The sequence below is a fragment of the Aquarana catesbeiana genome, linkage group LG04, assembly GCF_042186555.1.
Source record: "Aquarana catesbeiana isolate 2022-GZ linkage group LG04, ASM4218655v1, whole genome shotgun sequence".
Taxonomy (NCBI): Eukaryota; Metazoa; Chordata; class Amphibia; order Anura; family Ranidae; genus Aquarana; species Aquarana catesbeiana.
In genome coordinates, this window is record NC_133327.1 from 13,803,076 (window position 1) to 13,824,012 (window position 20,937).

At 44.2% G+C, this 20,937-nt stretch overlaps 1 protein-coding gene across 1 annotated transcript in view; it reads right to left on the reverse strand.

Annotated features, from left to right (window-relative positions):
- NCOA1 (nuclear receptor coactivator 1) overlaps positions 1–20,937 on the reverse strand; it is a 589,360-nt gene that overhangs the window by 455,554 nt on the left and 112,869 nt on the right. Inside the window, exon 2 of the mRNA XM_073624852.1 lies at positions 5,180–5,350. The gene's annotated coding sequence lies outside the window, so the exon portion shown is untranslated. The remainder of the gene's footprint in view (positions 1–5,179; positions 5,351–20,937) is intronic.

The following is a 20,937-nucleotide window of genomic DNA, read 5'->3' on the forward strand; positions in this document are numbered from 1 at the left end:
TATCACAACACAGGGCTATCAAGATCCAGTCAGAGAGGTGTTAATTCAGAACATGCATGACATTTTAACAGTACAGAATAAAAGGAAGACCAAGTGTTTAATTCTTCTGTGTAACATAAGGAAAGAATTCCGGATGGCTGCACTTCAAAAAATCCTTTTATTGAAGCTTCATATGTCAAGTGGTTGACAGATGGAGCAGGGGACAAAAAGGTAGGCGCAGTTGTTAGCGTTTAGTCATTACCATCTTTCAACCACTTGTCATATGAAGCTACCTGGTAACGATTAAGCACTAACATTTGCACGAAACGCGTCTACCTTTTTGTCTCCTGCTCCATCTGTCAACCACTTGTCATTTGAAGCTTCAATAAAATGATTTTCGGAAGTGCAGCCGTCCAGAATCATTTTCTTATGTTACACAGCATGCGAGCTGGGCTAGCACCTGACTAGTGTGTGTGGGGATTAACCAGAGGCTCATTCACCTGGAGCAGCTTTTCTTGTTTGAATCTTCTCTTCACAGATGTTTCCAGACATTGGTCTAGGTGTCTGCATGCAAATTGCACAATCTAGGTGTAATGTTCTCACCTGATCCCCAATTATAGCCTTTCTTGGTCCACCTAAGTGTGTATAGGTGTTTTTCGACCTTAGTATGGAAAAGGGAGTCCTGCTAATAATAGCTATATCTAAAGCTCACCGTACATTAGAGTAAAGGTCACTGGGAAGGATTCTCCCAACATTTGAGGTCATTGAGAAGAATACACACATACAGATAGCTACAAAGATCATTGGTGTGTCAGGGCTGGCTCAGCCCTTCCTTTTCTGAGCTGGCCGCTCAGCTGTCAGCTAATTGCCAGCTCTCATCTCTCTCCACAGTTATCCAGCTGTTCCTGATCCTGCTCATCTGACCTGCCTACTTAAAGCTGTCCAGCTCACTTCATCTCTGCCTTCGCCTTGGTCACATCACAAGAAACCATCTCCTGGGTTCCTGTTTAAAGACTGGCTTTGCTGACATCCCTTCTGGCTCCTTATCTTGCATGCTGTTCCTCTACTTGGGTTCCTGACTTCTGGCCTGGCTGATTACGCGATCTGGTTACTGAACTCTGGCTTGGCTGATTTCCCTATCTGGTTACTGAACTCTGGTTTGGCTGACCACCCGATCCGGTTACTGGACTCTGGCTATGCTTTTACTACGCTTACTCTATTTACCTTTTTATTTTTATTAATAAACAAGTGTGATTTTACTGTACTTCTGTCTCGGTCTGGTTCATGGTTTCTGACATGGTGTCAGCGTCAGGCAGAAATTGACCATTGCTCAATGAACCCCTAGCAACCTTTGGAGGAACCCAAGAGTTCCATGAAACCCTGGCTGGTCTAGATCATATTTTCATACAACACAGGTCTATCATGATCTAGTCAGAGAAGAGTTAGTTCGGAATATACATGACATTTTAACAATACACAGTCAAAGGAAGGCCAAATGTTCTTCACAGATGTCTCTGAAACATTGGTCTGCTCAAGAAACCCCTAGCAATCTCTGGAAGAACTCTAGGGTGCCATGGAACCTTGAAAGGACTATATCAAATTTTCATAAAGATTTTGAAGATCATAACACAGGTCTATCATGATCGAGTCAGAGAATTGTTTGTTCAGAACATACACTACACTTTAACAATACAGAGTCAAAGGAAGGCCAAATGTTTAAATCTTCTCTTTACAGATGTTTCCAGACATTGGTACAGATGTCTGCATGCAAATTGCACAGTGTAGGCATAATGTTCTCACCTGATCTGACATGATAGCTAAAAAGATCATTGGTGTCAGAGATTACTTATCTAAATGGCAGAAATTGCCAATTGCCCAAGGAGCCCTAGCAACTTCTAGAGGAATTCTAGGTAAACCTTGCTGGTCTAGATCATATTTTCACACAACACATGTCTATCATGATCTAGTCGGAGAGGTGCGAATTCAGAATACACATGCCATTTTTAACAATACAGAGTCAAACGAAGGCCAAATTTTTAATTCCCTTTACAGATGTTCATGGACATTGGTCTGCTCAAGGAACCTTTAGCAAGCTCTACAAAATATTTATAAAAATATGATCTACACCAGTGAGGGTTCCATGGAACCCTCACTGGTGTAGATCATATTTTTATAAATATTTTGCAGATGACAACACAGGGCTATCATGAACAAGTTACAGAAGCTTTAGTTCAGAACGTACATGACATTTTAACAGTACAGAGTCAAAGGAAGGCCAAACCTTCTCTTCACAGATGTCTGATTACTTATCTGAAAGGTAACATCTGGAGGAAAATTTGGGGTTCCATAAAACCCTGGCAGGACTAGATCATAGTTTCATAAATATTATGGAGATCACAACACAGGTCTATCATGTCAGAGAAGCGTTAGTTCAGAACATACATGACGCATTAACAATACAGAGTCAAAGGAAGGCCAAATGTTTAATTCTTCACATCGGGGGTCTTTGGGCATCAGTCTAGGTGTCTGCATTTAAATTGCACAGCCAAGGTGTAATGTTCTCACTAAGTCTCTGGGATAAATGTGTTTATTTTGATTCTTTAGGTCCCCGAAAGTTTATGAACCCATAACTCCTATCCCATACAATACCCAATAATAACATTTTCTGCAAGTGCCTGGTGGCACAAAAATGAGATGTTGAACTCCAAACATGCCAGTTTTATTGTAGAGTATGGGAGGGATATTAACAATTTGGGTTTTTTCATTTTGGTACTGGTTCTGCTAGGCGTAAAGCATGTTGGGTCTCTGCACATAGCAGAGCAACAGCTACAAACATTAGGTCTACTTTACACTTGTGGTCGAGGGGTGGTAAAAACATGAGGCTGAGCTGTGTTTTTATAGTACTCCAACTGCCCCCCCCCCCCCCAAAAAAAAAACTGCAAAGACAGTGGAGGGGTTGTACATATGCCAAACATTAGGTCAAAATTATGCAAAGTTATAGAAAAGTTATCCCCACTGTTGCATTTGGCAGGCAGTTTTGCCTGCCGAACTAGACCAATTCAAATAAACGTGGGTGCCCTGCAAGACTTTGCAGTGCACATGGTTGTGGCTCACTGGTGCAAGCTTTTAAATCAGATGTGGAGGCGATATAACTCCTCCTCATCACTTATCAAATGCCCTCTGAGAAACGATCCAATGCGGGCCACCAGTCCAATCAATTGCAGCTGGGGATTTCCTTTGGGGATTATGGCATTATTATTGACCTAATGTGGCCATTTTAGATGAATAATGCCGCCGGCATCCATTGTTACGTGTGCCATTGGGGCCGGGAATTCCCAGGCTGCAGCTGATTGGGCCTGTTATCATGTGCTTGGCCTGAACCTTAGCTCATGAGTGTTGGAAGATTTTGATTGCCAAAATTGTATCTGTGCTACTCAAGATTCAGTAGCCAGTCCTCTCCATCCAGTTGGACAGGTTGGGAGGGTTACCAGGGCTGCTGTTAGAAATCATATGGCCACGTACAGCCTAGCTGACAGGGATGGTGAACCAAGCCAGCTTCAGCCGCATGAACAAAACACTCATTTGTGCAACCAGAATACCTGTGAGAATGAACCCTTAATTATGTGGGGGGTTGGTGAAATATCAGGGGTCTAAGCAAATACCCAACGTCTCACTTTTGGGACAAAGCAAGAGATTCAGGACCCAGATTCCTCAATCCTTTCTTTGCAGCCTCAGTTGCAGAGTGAGTGAACAGGAAGCGTTCTGTACAGAGGCTCCCTAGTCATGCACAAACAGAGCATTATAAACACAGCGAGGGCCACAGGGGGATTGTTTCCAGTAATTGCACCCACTCCTGCTGCTCTGGGCTCCCCTGTTGAACTTATGGGGCCTGGAGGACAGGACAGGAGGGCAGGTGCTACCTCCTTATCAGCGGCCCTGAGGGTGACAACTCCACTGGGATCTCTAACTCTCTGTGCATTCCATCCAACCTCGGGAAGAAATAATTTTTCAAAAATAAATAATAGTTGGCCCTCTTCCCTGTACCCACTGTACTCTCTTCCATGACAAAGCCAAACTCCTGTAATAGGTACGCTTCAATGGCGACACACTGGACAAAGTGCAATGGCCCAAGTCAACTGGATATCAATTTAATGAAATCACATTACAAAAAAAGGATGGGCCCTGATTGGTTGCTGCACTTATATTTGCACACATCAGGGGTTCCGCTACATTTAAGTTGTGGACTGTAGCTTGACCTCTATTGGTCGTTCTAGAATCTATTAATGCCTAGCTCCAGGAAATTTAAAAAATTGGTGTTGTGCCCGCACTGCATGGGTTAGCTGCCCGAGGAGCATAGAAAACAAGATTTACCTGATCCTTGGCTCCTCTGTGCTGCTATACCAGTCCTTGCAGCTTCTTCTCCCCCAGGCTCCACTGGTCTAAGGTCCTGACGTCATCAAGACCAGATCATCAAGGGTTCATAGCTCTCCATTGGAGGTAATAAAGCTGAGGGACAGTCCACCGAACTGGAAAGGTGGACTGCTTGTTGAGGTCTAAGGCAGAGTAATCCGCTCCCCCAGCAGATGTCGCTCCCCCATGCACCAGAGGTGGACTGTCCCTCAGCTTTATCAAATCCAATGGAGAGCTATGAACCCTTGATGATGGTCTTGATGATGTCAGGACCTTAGACCGGTGGAGCCTGGGGGAGAAGAAGCTGCAAGGACTGGTATAGCAGCACAGAGGAGCCAAGGATCAGGTAAGTAAATCTGCAAGGAGGAATGTTGAGGTGTCCTGGAGTTGGACTTTAAATTTATGAGCATGGTATGATTATGGGGTTGATTTTGATATTTTTGATGACCGGGTTACAAGGAGGTTACCGTAAAATAGTAGGGTATTGTTCCCTGAATTTGGAAGAGACCATGACCAGCATCCAAGCACAATCGAATGCCAATCTATGACATATTAAAGTGGAATAAGCGTTTAAATTTCAATTTTCACAGGAGATAGGTTCTAACCACTCAAAAAATGAAAACGTTTCCACAGGGGCGACAAACTGAAACAATAAAAATCTGAAACAGATCTCCCAGTGAAGCCCAATTTCATTGTCCATAACGTGTTTCCGCTCCCCGGCGCGGTACTAAATGGAGGCGGCGCAATGCCATTGTAACATTCCCAGAAGCACACAGGACATGAGACGTACCTCTAACTTTCTGGAATGGCTGCCAGTCTCATGGGAATGGAGCTGCTCGGGAAATTAGCTGGAGGCGGAGAGGTGAGATCGTAAAACGCCAGGAAGCGTGCTCATTGATCCGCCATTGACAAGCTCTAAATGAAGTCTTGCGGCAGGAGGGAGTGCATCAATTACCAAGATCTATGGAAGGAAAGGAAGAGAAATCAGATGAGACCCACTTTATTCCGATACCAGAAGAAAATCAACTATTATGTTAAACAATTACAGACGATCCGAGCCAAACATTACATGCGTCTAAACCGAGTGAATAAAACAACCTCAGAAAAACAGTAACCCTTTGAAAAAAAAAATGAAGTATATTTATTAAGCAGTAAATGTGACTCTCATCAAACATTCACTGGAAGTGAATCAATCGATGTCATTTAACCACACCAGCTCTCCCCCATGTACACACCCTATGGAACACAGCAATTTTTACATTTCTGCTATGGACCTATTGATTCGGCAATAAATTTGTCATTAAGATAAGTAACATAAGTAAAGCAATACAATTTTTTTATGACTAGCAAGGCTTTTATGATATTGTCTTGCAAAAATTCATTTTTTTTTTTGTGATTAAAAAAAGTAAAAACTTTAAAAAAATATACACTTTTGTCTATTTTTAATCAGTATTAGTTTAAAACGTATGTTTCTGTAAATAAAAAGTATACAGTTTATTATATCATTTGTCTTGTTAAAAACTGCACTAAAATTATGATTCTGTACAATGCATTGCAGTTATTTACAAAATAAAATTTCATTTTTAAAATAGAGTGGACGCGGCTCTTTACAGAGATCGGGGTCGTGCCGTGTCCTAGCAACACGTCGCAGGCCGCGACCACCGCGCCGTGTGCCCCCCACGGGCGTGCGAGAACGGCAGTTCTGGCACGCCGTCATATGACGTCGTCCCAGAACGAGAGCCGCACCGACCTGGCAACCAGTTAAAATAAGTTTCAGGTCTCATGGAACGTTTGCTAAAATTAAAGTAACATTAAACCTTCATTTTTTGTATTTCTCCATCTCCTGTCTGATCAATATTTATAAACAATGTTACTTTGTATTTCTCCATCTCCTGTCTGATCAATGTTTATAAACAATGTTACTTTGTATCTCTCTATCTCCCATCTGGACAATGTTTATAAACAATGTTACTTTGTATCTTTCTATCTCCTGTCTGGTTAATGTTTATAAACAATGCTACTTTGTATCTGTCTCCCTGCTGAACTGGGGGAGCTCCAATCAGTGTATGGCCAGCTTTACTGTAAGATAGCTGTGACTGGTGGGGACAGGCTCAGGCACTTGATGGCTCCCACCAATCACAGAGCAGAGCAGACACAGTCTAACACATTAGTCTAGGTCTCCAGTCTAGATAAGCATCTTTCCATATGAGCTGCCATCTCCCATCTGCAGATCCTGAATTATTACATTGGAATATGTAACATGAATATCCAAATAGCTCCGTCATGGGAAATTATAGAAAAGTTTTTTGAGGTCTTTCTTGTTTGGAGCTATGATGGTGTCATACTCTAGGTGCTGGGAAGTTCAGCAAGTTCTTAGGGAGCACACAGAGTTCAGAGAGAGGTCAGGCATGCCGCATATGTCAGAAAGTAGAGCAAAGACTCTCCAGAGAAATATTTTCATGGTTGGAAATGTGAGTCACGTGCTTCAAGTTATGCAGCCCCGTAGCACAGGAGACCCCAAGTACTCACAGTGCAGTGCAAGATGATTACACCCATAGGAACGCAATCATTAAAATAGACTGTGACCACGAAAACCACAAAAAGATTTTTCATCCCTAGAATTCAATGTGAAATGGTCATTATAACCAAAAGTGATTTTTAAAGAGACCCTGTCACCAACTTTAAAAAATTGAAGGTAAAAATCAAGTATATTTAATGCTTACTTGCAGCATTTTCCCTTTCTATAAATTATTTTTTATTCACTTGAGGTGCGCCTTTAAATTTCAATGAAGAACTTGGGGGCCGCACACAATAAATCAGCCCAATAGTAACATTTGAAATCCTGGCTTCACCTAGTCTTTTCCCATACCAAGCCTCACTGACGCGTTTCACTCTCCCACAGTCTTAATCATACCAGTCAAGAGGGTGAAAGGCATCAGCAACATGGCATGGGAGGAGATTATCTGAAGCTGGCGTCATATGTTATTACCGGGCTGATTTATTTTGTGCTGCACCATGCTCTTCATTGTTAGTCATTATTATTGTGCGGGATGGGCCCCTTGGGTGCCAGCACCTTTTGGTGGTTGGAGCCTCTGGGAGGATACACACTGTCGCTTGGAGCCGCACAGTTTTCTTTTGGGGGCACAGAGCCTTAGAACTTGCTAGAAAATTTGACTGCTCCAGGAAGAGTCAATTCCCTAGCACAGTCCCTTAGCTCCTTGCACATAGTAGTCCTCTCCTCTTCTGGGAGTGCCTAATTTCTGTTGGTGGTGGTGACCCAGCTCCTCTGTCCCTCCCCTCACCTCTCTACTTAACCTGTTATGTAGGTACTGGGGGAAGAACAAAGGGGGAACACTACAGAGTAGCCTTTCTCAACCAGGGTTCTGTGGCTCCCTAAGGTTCCTCCAGAGGTTGCTAGGGGGTTCCTTGAGCAATAGCTGGTTGACCTCCTGCTCAATGGTGCCTGCAAAGTTCCAGGTCCTGTGCCTCTTGGAAGAGCCATCAGCATGACACCAATGATCTTTTTAGCCATCTGCAAGGGGCCATCCTGATCATCAAGGTAAGGTGAATTTTTCCCACTAAACCCCCAATGCAGTTATTTTAGCAGGGGTTCCTTGAGACCTGAAAATTACTTTAAGGGGTCCTCTGGGGTAAAAAAAGGTTGTGAAAGACTTCTATGGGGGGGGGGGTGGTCACATGAGTGACAGTTCTGAGTCTGCTGGGGCTGTTAACATCGCATGGTGGTACCCAACAGCAGCCTCAGGGCTTTGGATGTCTACCCAAAGGAGGCTTTTACAGGTAAATCACATAAATAAAACATGTTAAAGTTTTTGTTGAAATGAAATGGTCTGGTGGCAGGGTCTTCTTGAAGCCAAAACAGTTTTTTTTTTTTTTCATTTTGGAAAGATTGGAGAAAGACTAGACCCTCAGTCCAGCTCTTATTGCCGAGTGGTGATTCAGGGGGTTTTGTGTTGGGAGAATGATGGGAGATAAGGATTTGTGCTAGGAGGGTCAATTTGGGGATTTGTGCCTGAAGAGGTGATATGGTAGAGGGGGGAGGGGATTTGTGCTAGGAGGAGACATTTTTCTTTGGGGGGAGGGTATTTTACCTAGTAAGGATGATTGGGGGGTGTTTATGCTAAAAGTAGGGATGGGGGGGTATTTGTGCTAGGAGGGGTATTTGGTGTGGGGGGGGGGGGAAGAGGGGAAATTTGAGGGATGGAGGATTTGTGCTAGGAGGGAAAATTATTTTTCGGGGGGGGGGTATTTGTGCTGGGATGAATTGGGAGATGGAGGGGGCAGAGATTTGTGTTGGAAGGGGGGATTTCAGCAGGAGGGCAAATTTGTACTGAGAGGAGGGGGAATATATGCTTAGAGGGTAATCATGCATTAGTGCCCAATATTTTTTGTGGGGGGATTTTTTCTGACACATAATGCTCATACATCTTGGGGGAGGGGGCGCAATTTGCCATGTTTGCCCCTGGGCTCTAGGTGACCTTGTCCCTGCACTGCTCCTGATCATGTGGCCACTGTGAGAGCCAATCACAATGATCACATGATACAAAACCCGTTCTGCCACCCAGTCGTTTAAACCCACTCAAAGGGCTGCTGAGGGGTGGCATTAGGGGTTAAAATAATATTTTGTATATACTGTACATGCACTTTAATCTAGAACCAAAAATAACACACAAAAAAAAAAGAATAGCCGATTAAAGAATAAAACAGCCAGCTTTTGTTGTAATACTCAGCTTCAACCCAGAGATTTTCCTGGTGGTACTTTTTTCTGCCACTAGATGTCCTCCCTCTGATGGCCAGCATCATTCAACCCATGGTTGTCCTGGACCCACCCCCAGGCCGTGACTGCACAGTAATAGGTGAAGCAGTAGACTGATGAGCTCATCATGCTGTCACTCTGCCCTCTCCTCTTATCAGCATGCTCCTTGTCAACACATGAACGGATTGGCTCCTTAACTGTTTCTACTTCTCACACTCCAGCTCTGCTGTATAGGGACAGCAAGAGACTGATACCAGGTCGAAGTCAGGTACTTACACTACTTGCATTTAAAATACATTTAATGATGTATTAATGAATACAGAACTACGTTGAGTTAAGTTTTATATCTGCCTTAGGGTTAGGAGTTCAACTTCAAGTTATATACAGAGGCTGGTGAGCTGCTAGCTTCTTCTTATACCTTTGGAATGTCAAATAAAGAGGTATCCATGCAAGCACAAAGACTGGGGCCCTTTGTAAATGTCAACGGTGTGTATGAAGACCAGGAAACTCTTGGCTGTTTAACTTGGCTGAAATCTTTGTGTTAAATATTTAATTATGTTAAAGTCGCTCTATTATTAAATATCAGGCTTTATACATGTCCAGTAGATCACTGCCAAATAATAATAATGTCTTTACGCCCAACGACATTCGAATTTTAGGTTAAAAAGTTCTTCCATGCTAAGGTTCATCATAAAAGCCACCTCATTGTAGAGTAAATAACAACACTTTTTTTTATATAGCACAAACTTTTGAAGATATAAAAACACAATTACTGTTGATTGCTGCCTGTAAAACGCGTCAGTCAAAAAACAAAAACCACATTTCTAATTAGCTCGTGCTTTAGAGACCAATTGTGCCTTTTAACATGAAAGAACTCAGTTGGTGGCAAATTAAGACTTTGAGAGCCCTGGGTGGTACTTGAGCCTCGGACGTGTGCTCCAGATACATTTATTTTTTCCTGATCACCTGATGGATCACCTGATGGAACGCTTGCAAATTCTTTGTTATTGCTACACAAGATGTATTACAGTCCACTTAATTTTGCAGCAGAACTATCTATTTTGCTTTCATCTGAACGTTGATAAAATGTTCCTCTAATTCGTCATGTGGCACTGCTAGGTGAATTACATTTTTTTTGAAAGGTTCCCTTTAAAGCTAAGAGTGCGCAGAGTTCCTAGCGATGGCAGTCTTAACAAAGCCACGTGACAGCACAGGCATGTCAATCACGTGGCTTTGTTTATAAGCAAAAGGTTCATGTTAGGGTTTGTGTAGCACTACCCCCCATAAGAGTCACTGAAGTTAGGGTTCCCAGGACAAGGTGAAGACTTGGCACAACGCAGTCTTCAAGAAAGCACTGTTACAGCTGACAGTCTTTCCCCTTGTCTTGTCCCTGCACTGTGCTGATCTACTCACTGTCTCTGCTTGTTCCTTCCCCCTGCCTCTTCACCATGAATCCTTTCAACTGCCTCCTGTGGTAGGATCCTTCTAGGCTAGCTTGAGTTCCCGTCTTGAGGTTACAACCCCCCCCCACCCAGTAAGGGGTCCCTCAAGGGCCACCGAGAGCCTCTCCTCAGCAATGCTCCTCCATCTGCCACCTGACTTCCCCTGTTGGCATGGCCCATGTCTATTTAAAGGCTTATTTATCTCCCTGCCAGGCACCCAAACTGTGGATTGGCTAAAGGCCCCTAAATATTCATGGCAGCTCCTCCTCACCTCCACCCACTAACTCTAGAACATTCTCCAATGTCTCATAAAAAAGGGGGAAGTGCCAGAGAGCTGCCAGAATGAGTCATCCAGCCCTGGCCTCTAGTGACCCTTACCCAGATTTAGTGACTCAGGGTGTATCCCTGGCTACAAAATGCTTTTACCTACTCTTACTTCTAGTAGAACACACTAGAGGTGCTACACCTGCATTAGGGTTGGGCTTACGTTTTGGAATAGCATTAGGGTTACTGTTAGGAATAGGGTTAGGGTTATTGTGAGGAGATGACCGAGGGTTAGGGTCTCTGTTATCATTAGGGTCAGGGTTACATTTAGAGTTAGCCAGTACCAGGAAACCTTCATCCAGCTCGAAGTAAGGGGTCCCTCAAGGGCCACCAACAGCCTCTCCTCAGCACTGCTTCTCCATCTGCCACCTGACTCCCCCTGTTGGCATGGCCCATGTCTATGGGTTTCTTTATCTCCCTGCCAGGCACCCAAACCGAGGATTGGCTAAAGGCCCCTAAATATTCATGGCAGCTCCTCCTCACCTCCACCCACTAACTCTAAAACATTCTTCAATGTCTCATAAAGAGGAGGAGGCACCAGAGAGCTGCCAGAATGAGTCATCCAGCCCTGGCCTCTAGTGACCCTGACCCAGATTTAGTGACTCAGGGTGTATCCCTGGCCACAAATGCTTTTACCTACTCTTACTTCTAGTAGCACACACTAGAGGTGCTACACCTGCATTAGGGTTGGGCTTATGTTTTTGCTTTAGGGTTACTGTTAGGACTAGGGTTAGGGTTACTGTTAGGAGATGACTGAGGGTTAAGGTCTCTGTTATCATTAGGGTCAGGGTTACAGTTAGGGTTAGCTTGTACCTGGAAAGGTTCGTCCAGCTCTCAGAATAAGGTTGAGGAACGGTAACCCCTCCCCCACTGCTAATGCATGACGTAGAATGGGTGTACAGCCCTGCACCTATTCACTGATCCCTTGCTCTGGCTGGCCATGGTTGGCATTTAGCATGCACTGCACATGCATAGTCAATAACTTGCTTTTTCACAGTTAGAAGGTAGTTGCACATGCAGAATGTGTTTTTCGTGTCAGCTGTGGATAGATGATGTAAAGAGTGGGTCTGTTAAACTGTGGTGTGACAGCAGTAGCTGTCAGAGTAGACATGAAGCCATGATTTGCTGGTTGCCAGCCACAAATCTGGAGCGAGTCTGAAGTGAGAGGGTGCCCGCCGCTGCTGCGCCAGGAGCTGCTGTCCCTCTTGCCCACCCCTTGTCCCAGTCCTGGGGTTAACCCTAAGTTACTGCACAAGAGTTAGGGTTACTTTAGGGTTTGCACCAGGGTTAGGCTTACTTTTGGAATAGCACTAGGGTTACTGTTAGCACTAGGATTAGGATTAATGTTAGGTTTAGTGCTAGGGTAAGGTCTAGGATAGTTCAGCTCTCCTAACCTTCAAGAACCATTAAAGGCCATTTCCCCATTAAAAACCAGCTTAATTTAATCCAAATATTCTCCAACGTTCCAATCCTTGATTCTATTTTGTCAAAATGATAATTTGCCCATCCCTACAGTGGTTCTAAAAACACATTTAAGTTTTTGCATTGAATATACTTTAGAGATTAAGTCTACTAAGATTGATGGTTCAGTTTTAGGTGCCGTTTTTATGTTATCATTGTTCTAAGTAATATGATAAGCTGTTTCCATAAGTACCATTTCTGCTAAAGCTAGCTGATTGCTCTGGTGAGTAGATGTCAAAAGTGTGAGACACACTTCTACTGTCTTTCTGTCTACAGTTTGCTGCTTTTCCACTCTTCCTTCCTTGGCCTGAGCATTAACAGTTACCCAACAATGAGCTCTGCACTGATGCCAATGCCTCTTTACCCTTATTGGCTGGTGGCCAGAGGCATCCTCACTGTAGGCAGTGGCTCTGCACTGATTGTTCCTCATCTTTTCCTGTGACTAACTGTTGAATTCTATTTGAGCCCAGGGTTTGGGGCTTGTGATAGTGTTTGCTACCTGGCTCCGGTACCTTAACATTGCCTGTTCCTGTAAGCCTTGTCCTGCTGCCTCTGGATTCTCCTCTTGCTGACCCCTTTGCTTTGATAATAGGTTACTCACTCTGACTGTCACCTGTCCTGGCCCATGTTTGGATAATGGATGTACCACTGACTGCCACCTGCCCTGACCCATGCTTTTATAATGGATACACCACTGACTTTCGCTTGCCCTGACCCATGTTTGGATAATAGATACACCACTGACTGCCACCTGCCGTGACCCATGCTTTTATAATGGATACACCACTGACTGCCTCCTGCCCTGAATCATGCTTGGATAATGGATGCATCATTGCCTGCCATCTGCTCTGACTCTTGCTTGGATAACAGATACACAATTAACTACTGCCTGCCTGGACCTTTGCCTGGGAAATGTGTATACTGCTGACTCTGGCCTGCCCTGAACTATGCTTTGATAATGGATACACCACTAACTGCCACCTGCTCTGACCCTTGGCCTAGTTACTCCTGCAAATGTTACCTGCCTTGTAGATTCCCGCTTTGTGAAACCATCTGACATGGTATGTGAACTTTCTTTCTCTCAAAGAGTTTCTGGGAGCATCCTGCTCCACCACATATAGCACTGTACCTTAAATCCTGGGGGAAATCCAAGTTCCTGTAGGTATACTAGCCCTAGGAGAAAGGTGACAGCTATAGGTATATAAAATGCGCATTAACTCTTACTGTTTTTGCAGAACAGGAAGGAAACCAGTGAACCCTACAGTAAGCCCTTCCAATACTTGACCTTTAAATACAACACACAATCTGCAATATGAAGTTATTTCCTTAGGGGCTTAAATACCTAAAACTATTTTGAAAAGGGAAAAACTCAAACAAACTTGAAGTGACAAGCATTGAGTGAAAAGTAGGCTACTTCCCCATACTCAGAGCCAGTTAGCAGGAAAAAAAGAAACAGACTTTCGACCAGGAATTTGATTGCAAACCTAAATTAAACAAGGCCCTGGAGCCCCGCGCTGCATGAAGTACATGCTTCACATGAATGCCCTACTTTACAATTAACTACTTTCACACTTACACTTTAAGCTGAACGTGCTAATAACAAACTAATCCGAGGACAACTCATGAACCCAAGAGGATGAGCAATAAATCCACTTTTTCAGTGTAATGAGGAAAAATCAGCACCTCTTTTAATTTAAAGATAAATAGTTATTCAGAAGTGAAAATACATAAAATACAAAAATTTACAAGGGATCACATATAGTGCCTTTTGTGGCGGGTTGTTAAGCCAATTCCCACGTCGTGGGCTACAGTAAAAGTCTTTAGTAATGATGGTCAGTGATGATAGGTCTGATCAGTCTGGTTCACTATGTTTCACAGGTTCTTAACTAAAGTCAACTTTAAGGCCATATGGAGAATCACACATTACACACTTACAAGAGGCCCCTCTGTCTCCACTGGTTCGTTCCTGGCATAACTCCCTGACAAACACCCAAGGACCATGAGACATGAGGTTCCAGGTCACCCCATGTGATAACCCAAAGGAACCTTCTTTCCACTGTCAAGCAGGTGGATACTCCTACTCTTGGTCAACACTCATTCCTGACTCGACTCGGCTACAATGTCCCACTCAGATATTAGCTGTACATTACATTAACCACTTACGAGAGGTCTCTCTCTCTCCAGTGGTTTCAGGACTAGTTTACAAGGGCCTGCCAAACACCAAAGACCCATGAGAAATGAATGTCCAGGTTAACCCGTGTGTGCACTCAAGGGAACCTTCTTTCCCTTGCCAAGCAGGTGGACACTCCTACTCTTGGCCAACACTCATTCCCAACCTGAACCAGCTACAATGTCCCACTCAGGTTTTGGCTGTATCAAGAATCACACATGCAACACTTACAAGAGTCCTCTCTCTCTCCAGTGGTTCCAGCCCTAGTTCCCAGGGGGTGCTGCCAAACACCCAAGGCCCATGAGACATGAGGGTTTAAGTCATCACGTGTGTGAACCATAGGGAGCCTTCTTTCCACTGCCAAGTGGGTGGACACTTCTACTCTTGGCCAACACTTATGCCTGAGCCAAACTGGCCACAATATCCCACTCACACTCACACAGGTATTGACTGTATTGGAAGGTTCTGTGAAACAATACTGACCAGCCCAGCATTCATTATAGCAGTTTAATCCATTGCCCTTCTTGTACATAGGATCTCACCACGCTGAGCTTGGCTTACCTTGATTGGATTGTAGAACAATCCTTTACTAAACACATCTCTGAGGCATGTTTGACATGAGTTTCCAGGTCACCCCATGTGTGCACCCCACCTTCTTTCCACTGCCAAGCAGGTGGACACTTCTACTCTTGGCCAACACTCATTCCCGACCTGAACTGGTTACAATGTCCCACTCAGGTATCGGCCGTATCGAGAATCACAGATTAAAACATTTGCAAGAGACATCTCTCTCTTTTCAGTGGTTCCAGGCCTAACTGGCCAAAATTTACCACTCGGGTATTGGCTGTATTGGAAGGCTCTTTGAAAGAATACCTGACCAGCCCAGCATTCATTACAGTAGTTAAATCCATTATCCTTTTGTATATAGACTCCCGCCACACCAAGCATGGCTTACCTGTGCTGTTACTCAACACATCACTGAGGCCTATTTGACTTTACTCACGTCTTTTACATGAGTTAACATGTTATAAAACTCAATGCCATCCATATATCTTTCCAAATAGATATATATTAAACTCGTGCCTAACTCATTGTTGGATGTTATACAAAGGGTGATGCGATACTCAAGATTCTGTTCTAGTTTCATATGGTTGTAGTCCTCCACTATAGGCTCATCTAAGGGTCCTATGAAGGGCGCTCCATGCCCTACTTTCTGCCTTCTTTGATTCTACATGCCCATTGACCCCTACACTTTGACCATGCCTGTCTTAAATACCCTGCTAACTCATCTCATCTGATTGAGAGAGTCTGCACCACTAAAATAGGGGAACCTAGCTATCAGGGGACTCCACCCTCCACACATATGTGTAATAGAAATGTATGTTTATTGGTACATCTATCATATCATTCTAAACTTACAATAGTAGATGCTCCCAACCTTAGTTCTACTTGTTTTCTTACAGTAGCTCATCACTAACTGCCACCTGCTCTGACCCTTGCTTGGATAATGGAAACACCACTTACTACTGCCTGCACTGACCTTTGTCTGAAAAATCTATGTACCACTGACTGTGGCCTGCCCTGACCCTTGATTGGATAACGGATATACCACTGCTGACATCCCAGAGCCTTGCTTGGATAATGGGTACACCACTAATTGCATGCCTGTTCTGAGCCTTGCTTGGATAATGGATACACCACTAACTACTGGCTGCCCTGACCCTTGTTTGGATAATGTATACACCACTAACTGCTGTCTGCCCTAACCATTGCTTGGATAACCGATTCACCATTGACGGCCACCTGCCCTGACTCCTGCTGGGTATTGGTATAGCTGTCATAAAATGAAAGACGAGAGAGGGAGGGAGGGACACACAAGGGATGGAAGGAGTGAAGGAAAGGGATGAAGGGAGGAAAGAAGGAATTAATGGAATAGGAAAGGTAGGAAAGAAGGATCAAGGAAGATGGAAGAAAGGAATGGTGGGAAGAAGGCATTGACAGAGAGCAAGAAAGAGAAGATGTTTAAAGAAAGGAGGGGGGGGGGGGGAGGAAGACAAAGAAGGTATGTGAGAAGGGAGATATGTAGAAAGAAGGGATGATCAGGAGGGAAGTAAGAAAGGGAAAAAAGATGGAAGGAGGGAAAAAGAAGAAAAGAGAGTGGGGAAGAGAGGAGAGGGGAGGAAGTAAGGAAGGCAGAGAGTCAGGAAGGAAGAATGTGGGAAAGGTAGACAGGAATAAGAGAGGGAGAAGATTCAGAGACAGGGATTAAGGGAGGAAGACAATAGAACAGGGACAAAAAATAAGAATAACAAAAAGCTTCCCATAGACATGAGTAGCCTGATTTGCAGTGGCAATCACATATCTCCCCAGTCTTCACCCTGAAATAAATGTTTCTAGCGGTGTTTGCTGACACACCCGTATGAGGGTCCTCAGAGTGTGAACTGTACTTCTAACAACCTTTGGAAGTCTACGTAAGTGTAGCCCCCTGTTCCCAAAAATGGGGCTGTATTGTAAATTTAGTTTTTGGCCGAGCTGTAATCAGCTCAGATTGATTGTACATAGTTTATTGGTTCTGTTCTAAACTTGACTGTGTTGTGCATTTCCCACTGTTGCCAGTAGGTGTCACTGGTACCACAGAACAGTGTGAAAATAACAACTAGGTTGAGCTGTAATGAATATTCTTTTTCCGGAAAACAGCCCAGTAGGAGGTTCCTGCGGCTGTGCATTCTGGGAAGGGGTATTTAACGAAAAGAGACCATGTGCTCTAGTCAGTTCTCACCTCGTGGCCCTCCAGGCTTGAGGCTACATTGCTGAAGGCTCTGCAAGTAGGCCCAGAAGCCTGTCTGGGGCCTACTACTCCTGAGGTGGTCCTTAGTCTGTCTTGCCTGAATGGAAGAAGCCGAGCCAAGCTGAGGAGATCCAGGGGAGGACCCTTGCTGGAGAGAGCCAGGATGAAGGCTGGTCTCTCAGAAGGGCCTGGTGACTCGGTGGGAGGACGCACCTACATTTAAACTACCCTCACAGTACCGCCAGATGGCTTAAAGGTTCTGGTACTGTGTTCTACAATCCAATCAAGGTAACAAGCTCCTGACTGCTAAGTGTGTGTGGGAGACTTATCCAGGCATCTATTGGCTGCTAGGTCTGTGTGAGAGACCTACCCAGGTATTTAAGATCTGCTGAAAGAAAGTTGTTTGTCCTTTGATTCAAGGAGTCTGTAAGTGATCTGCTAAAAAGGGTATCTGAAACCTCCCCTCAACCTCTTTTCTACAACCTTTCTCAAGTTATAATTAAAGCATTGAAAAATACCTAAAGTGACTGGCGCCCACATTTGTTCTAACTTCCCATTATAGCCATGGACTCAGCCCTGGGGTGAATGTAAGTCCGCTCCCTGTAGCCTGGAGGTACCCTCTTTGCTCCCAGTATACCCAGGGGGTTGCTACATAAGTTTATATACAAAAGGACGGAGTTTAAAGGAGGGTGGCTGGGAAGACATATGAAGTAAACAGTTAAGGACCTATAAGTTCAATTTAGTATGAATAGTATGAATAAGTTCTGCATTAATAAATCCATGAACATTTTAGTGTCCAGTGATTAAATAATTCATGTGAAAAAACATCAAAATATGTGAAAAAATAAATATAGAACACCAACATTTTTGAAAAACCTTTGATTAGTCCACAACCAGTCCAGAATCTTGTGAAACGATAATAATACAGTATGCAGTTGTAGATGAGAAGACCTTCACCATCCGCTTATAGGTGTTCTTCAAAAACAGCCAAAAACATGTGATATTATTTGTGATACAAAACTAATATTCTCTTTTTTTGAAATATGAATATGAATCATCACACAGTGGAATCTATAGACTGGGAGTGGAATGTACCTAGAATTCAGAGGGCGCTTGTTAGTTTATATAATACATACTTCCCAGGCCACAAATTTGAGATGATTAAAAAAGCGACCAATTAACATCAACAACTGGAAAGTCCCACGGTAAGCACCTGTTGGACACCACTTTAAATGCGGTGTGAGCTTCTCCGCTTTCTGGGGAGAATTATGATGAGAGATTTGCATGACCCACAGAAGATACCATCACACAAAAATATTGGTTCCTAAACAATGCCCCAGCAATGACTCTCATTCCTCTTCAGTTCTGTGGGCCATTTCTACAGAAAAGCTTTTCAGAGTGAGGTTTCCTCTGCAGGACTTATCTACAGGTATGCTTGCCAATTTGCCAGAATGATAAAATAGGCTTTTTTGTTTTAACCACTTACCAACCGACCCATAGCCGAATGACGGCTACAGGGCGCTCGGATAACTCTGGGAGGGCGTACTATGACGTCCTCCCAGAATCCCGCTCTCGCGCGCCCCCCGGGGCAAGCACCCGAGAACAGAGGACCCGGCACATCACGGATCACGGTAAACGGCCGTTTACCACGTGATTGCTCCGTCAAATGACGGAACGATCACCAGTAAACAAACTGGCGTCATGTCCGGTTCCTCTCTCCCCTCCCCGTACCTATTGGTACAGGGAGAGGGGGGGAATCGGTGGCAGCAGCGCTGTGGGCTGGATATGTAGTGCCCACAGCGCTGCCCAGTGCCCATTCCAGCCATACATACCCAGCCATCCATACCCATCTATGCTCAGCATACCCATCCATACTCATTCTTCCATCGATCCATGCTTACCCATGCATGCTCAGCATACTCATCCATCCATACTCAGCATACTCATCCATCCATCCATGCTCAGCCATCCATACTCAGCATACTCATCCATACTCGGCATACTCATCCATCCATCCATGCTCACCCATCCATACTCAGCCATCCATGCTCAGCATACCCATCCATACTCATCCATACTCAGCATACTCATCCATCTATCCATGTTCACCCATCCATACTCATCCATCCATCCATGCTCACTTATCCATACTCATCCATACTGAGCATACTCATCCATACTCAGAATACTCATCCATCCATCCATGCTCAGCCATCCAACTCAGCATACTCATCCATCCATCCATGCTCAGCCATCCATACTCAGCATACTCATCCATCCATCCATGCTCAGCCATCCATCCATCCTTGGCAATACTCATCCATCTATCTATGCTCAGCCATCCCATCCACCCCCATCCATAATTAGCCGTACCCAGCCATACTCAGCCGTACCCAGCCATACTCAGCCATACTCAGTCGTACCCAGACGTACTCAGCCGTACCCAGCCATCCCATCTATACCCATCCATACTCAGCCATACCCAGCAATACCCAGCAATACTCAGCCGTACCCAGCCGTACCCAGCCATACTCAGGCATGCCCAGCCATCCCAGCCATATCCAGCCATACTCAGCCATACCCAGCCATCCCATCTATACCCATCCATACTCAGCCATACCCAGCAATACTCAGCCGTACTCAGCCATACCCAGCCATAACCAGCCAGCCCAGCCATACCCAGCCGTACGCAGTCGTACTCAGCCGTACCCAGCCATCCCATCTATACCTAGCCATACTCAGCCATACCCATCCCTACCCGGCCATACTCAGCCATACTCATTCATGCTCAGCCATCCCCATCCACGGCTCATCCATCCCCATTTATGCTCATCCATGCCACATCAGTTCTCATCCATGCCACATCCATGCCACTACAGTGCCTCACAAAAGTGTAATAGGTGGTCAAATTAGATTTGAAACTTATGTCCCTAGAACACCTGATGGTGCTCCCTGCATGTTGGGCCTCTCTATGTGGCCACGCTGTGGAAAAGTCTCACACATGTGGTATCGCCATACTCTGGAGGAATAGTAGAATGTGTTTTGGGGTGTCATTTGTGCTATGCATATGTTGTGTGTGAGAAATAACCTGCTAATATAACAATTTTGTGAAAAAAAAAAAAGAAAAAAAAATCTTGATTTTCAAAAACTCACCATGCCTCTTACTAAATACCTTGGAATGTCTACTTTCCAAAAAGGGGTCATTTGAGGGGTATTTGTACTTTCCTGGCTTGTTAGGGTCTCAAGAAATGAGATAGGCCATCAGTACTTCAGGTGTGATCAATTTTCAGAGTTTGGCACCATAGCTTGTGGACGCTATAACTTTCACACCAAATAGACCAAGACCAAATAATATAAACGGATTTGGGTTATTTTTACCAAAGATATGTAGCGGTATAAATTTTGGCCAAAATATATGAAGAAAAATTACTAATTTGCAAAATTTTTTAACAGAAACGAAGAAAAATGCATTTTTTTTACAGAGTTTTCAGGCTTTTTTCTTTTATAGCGCAAAAAATAAAAAACCCAGCGGTGATTAAATACCACCAAAAGAAAGCTCTATTTGTGTGAAAAAAGGATAATTTTCATA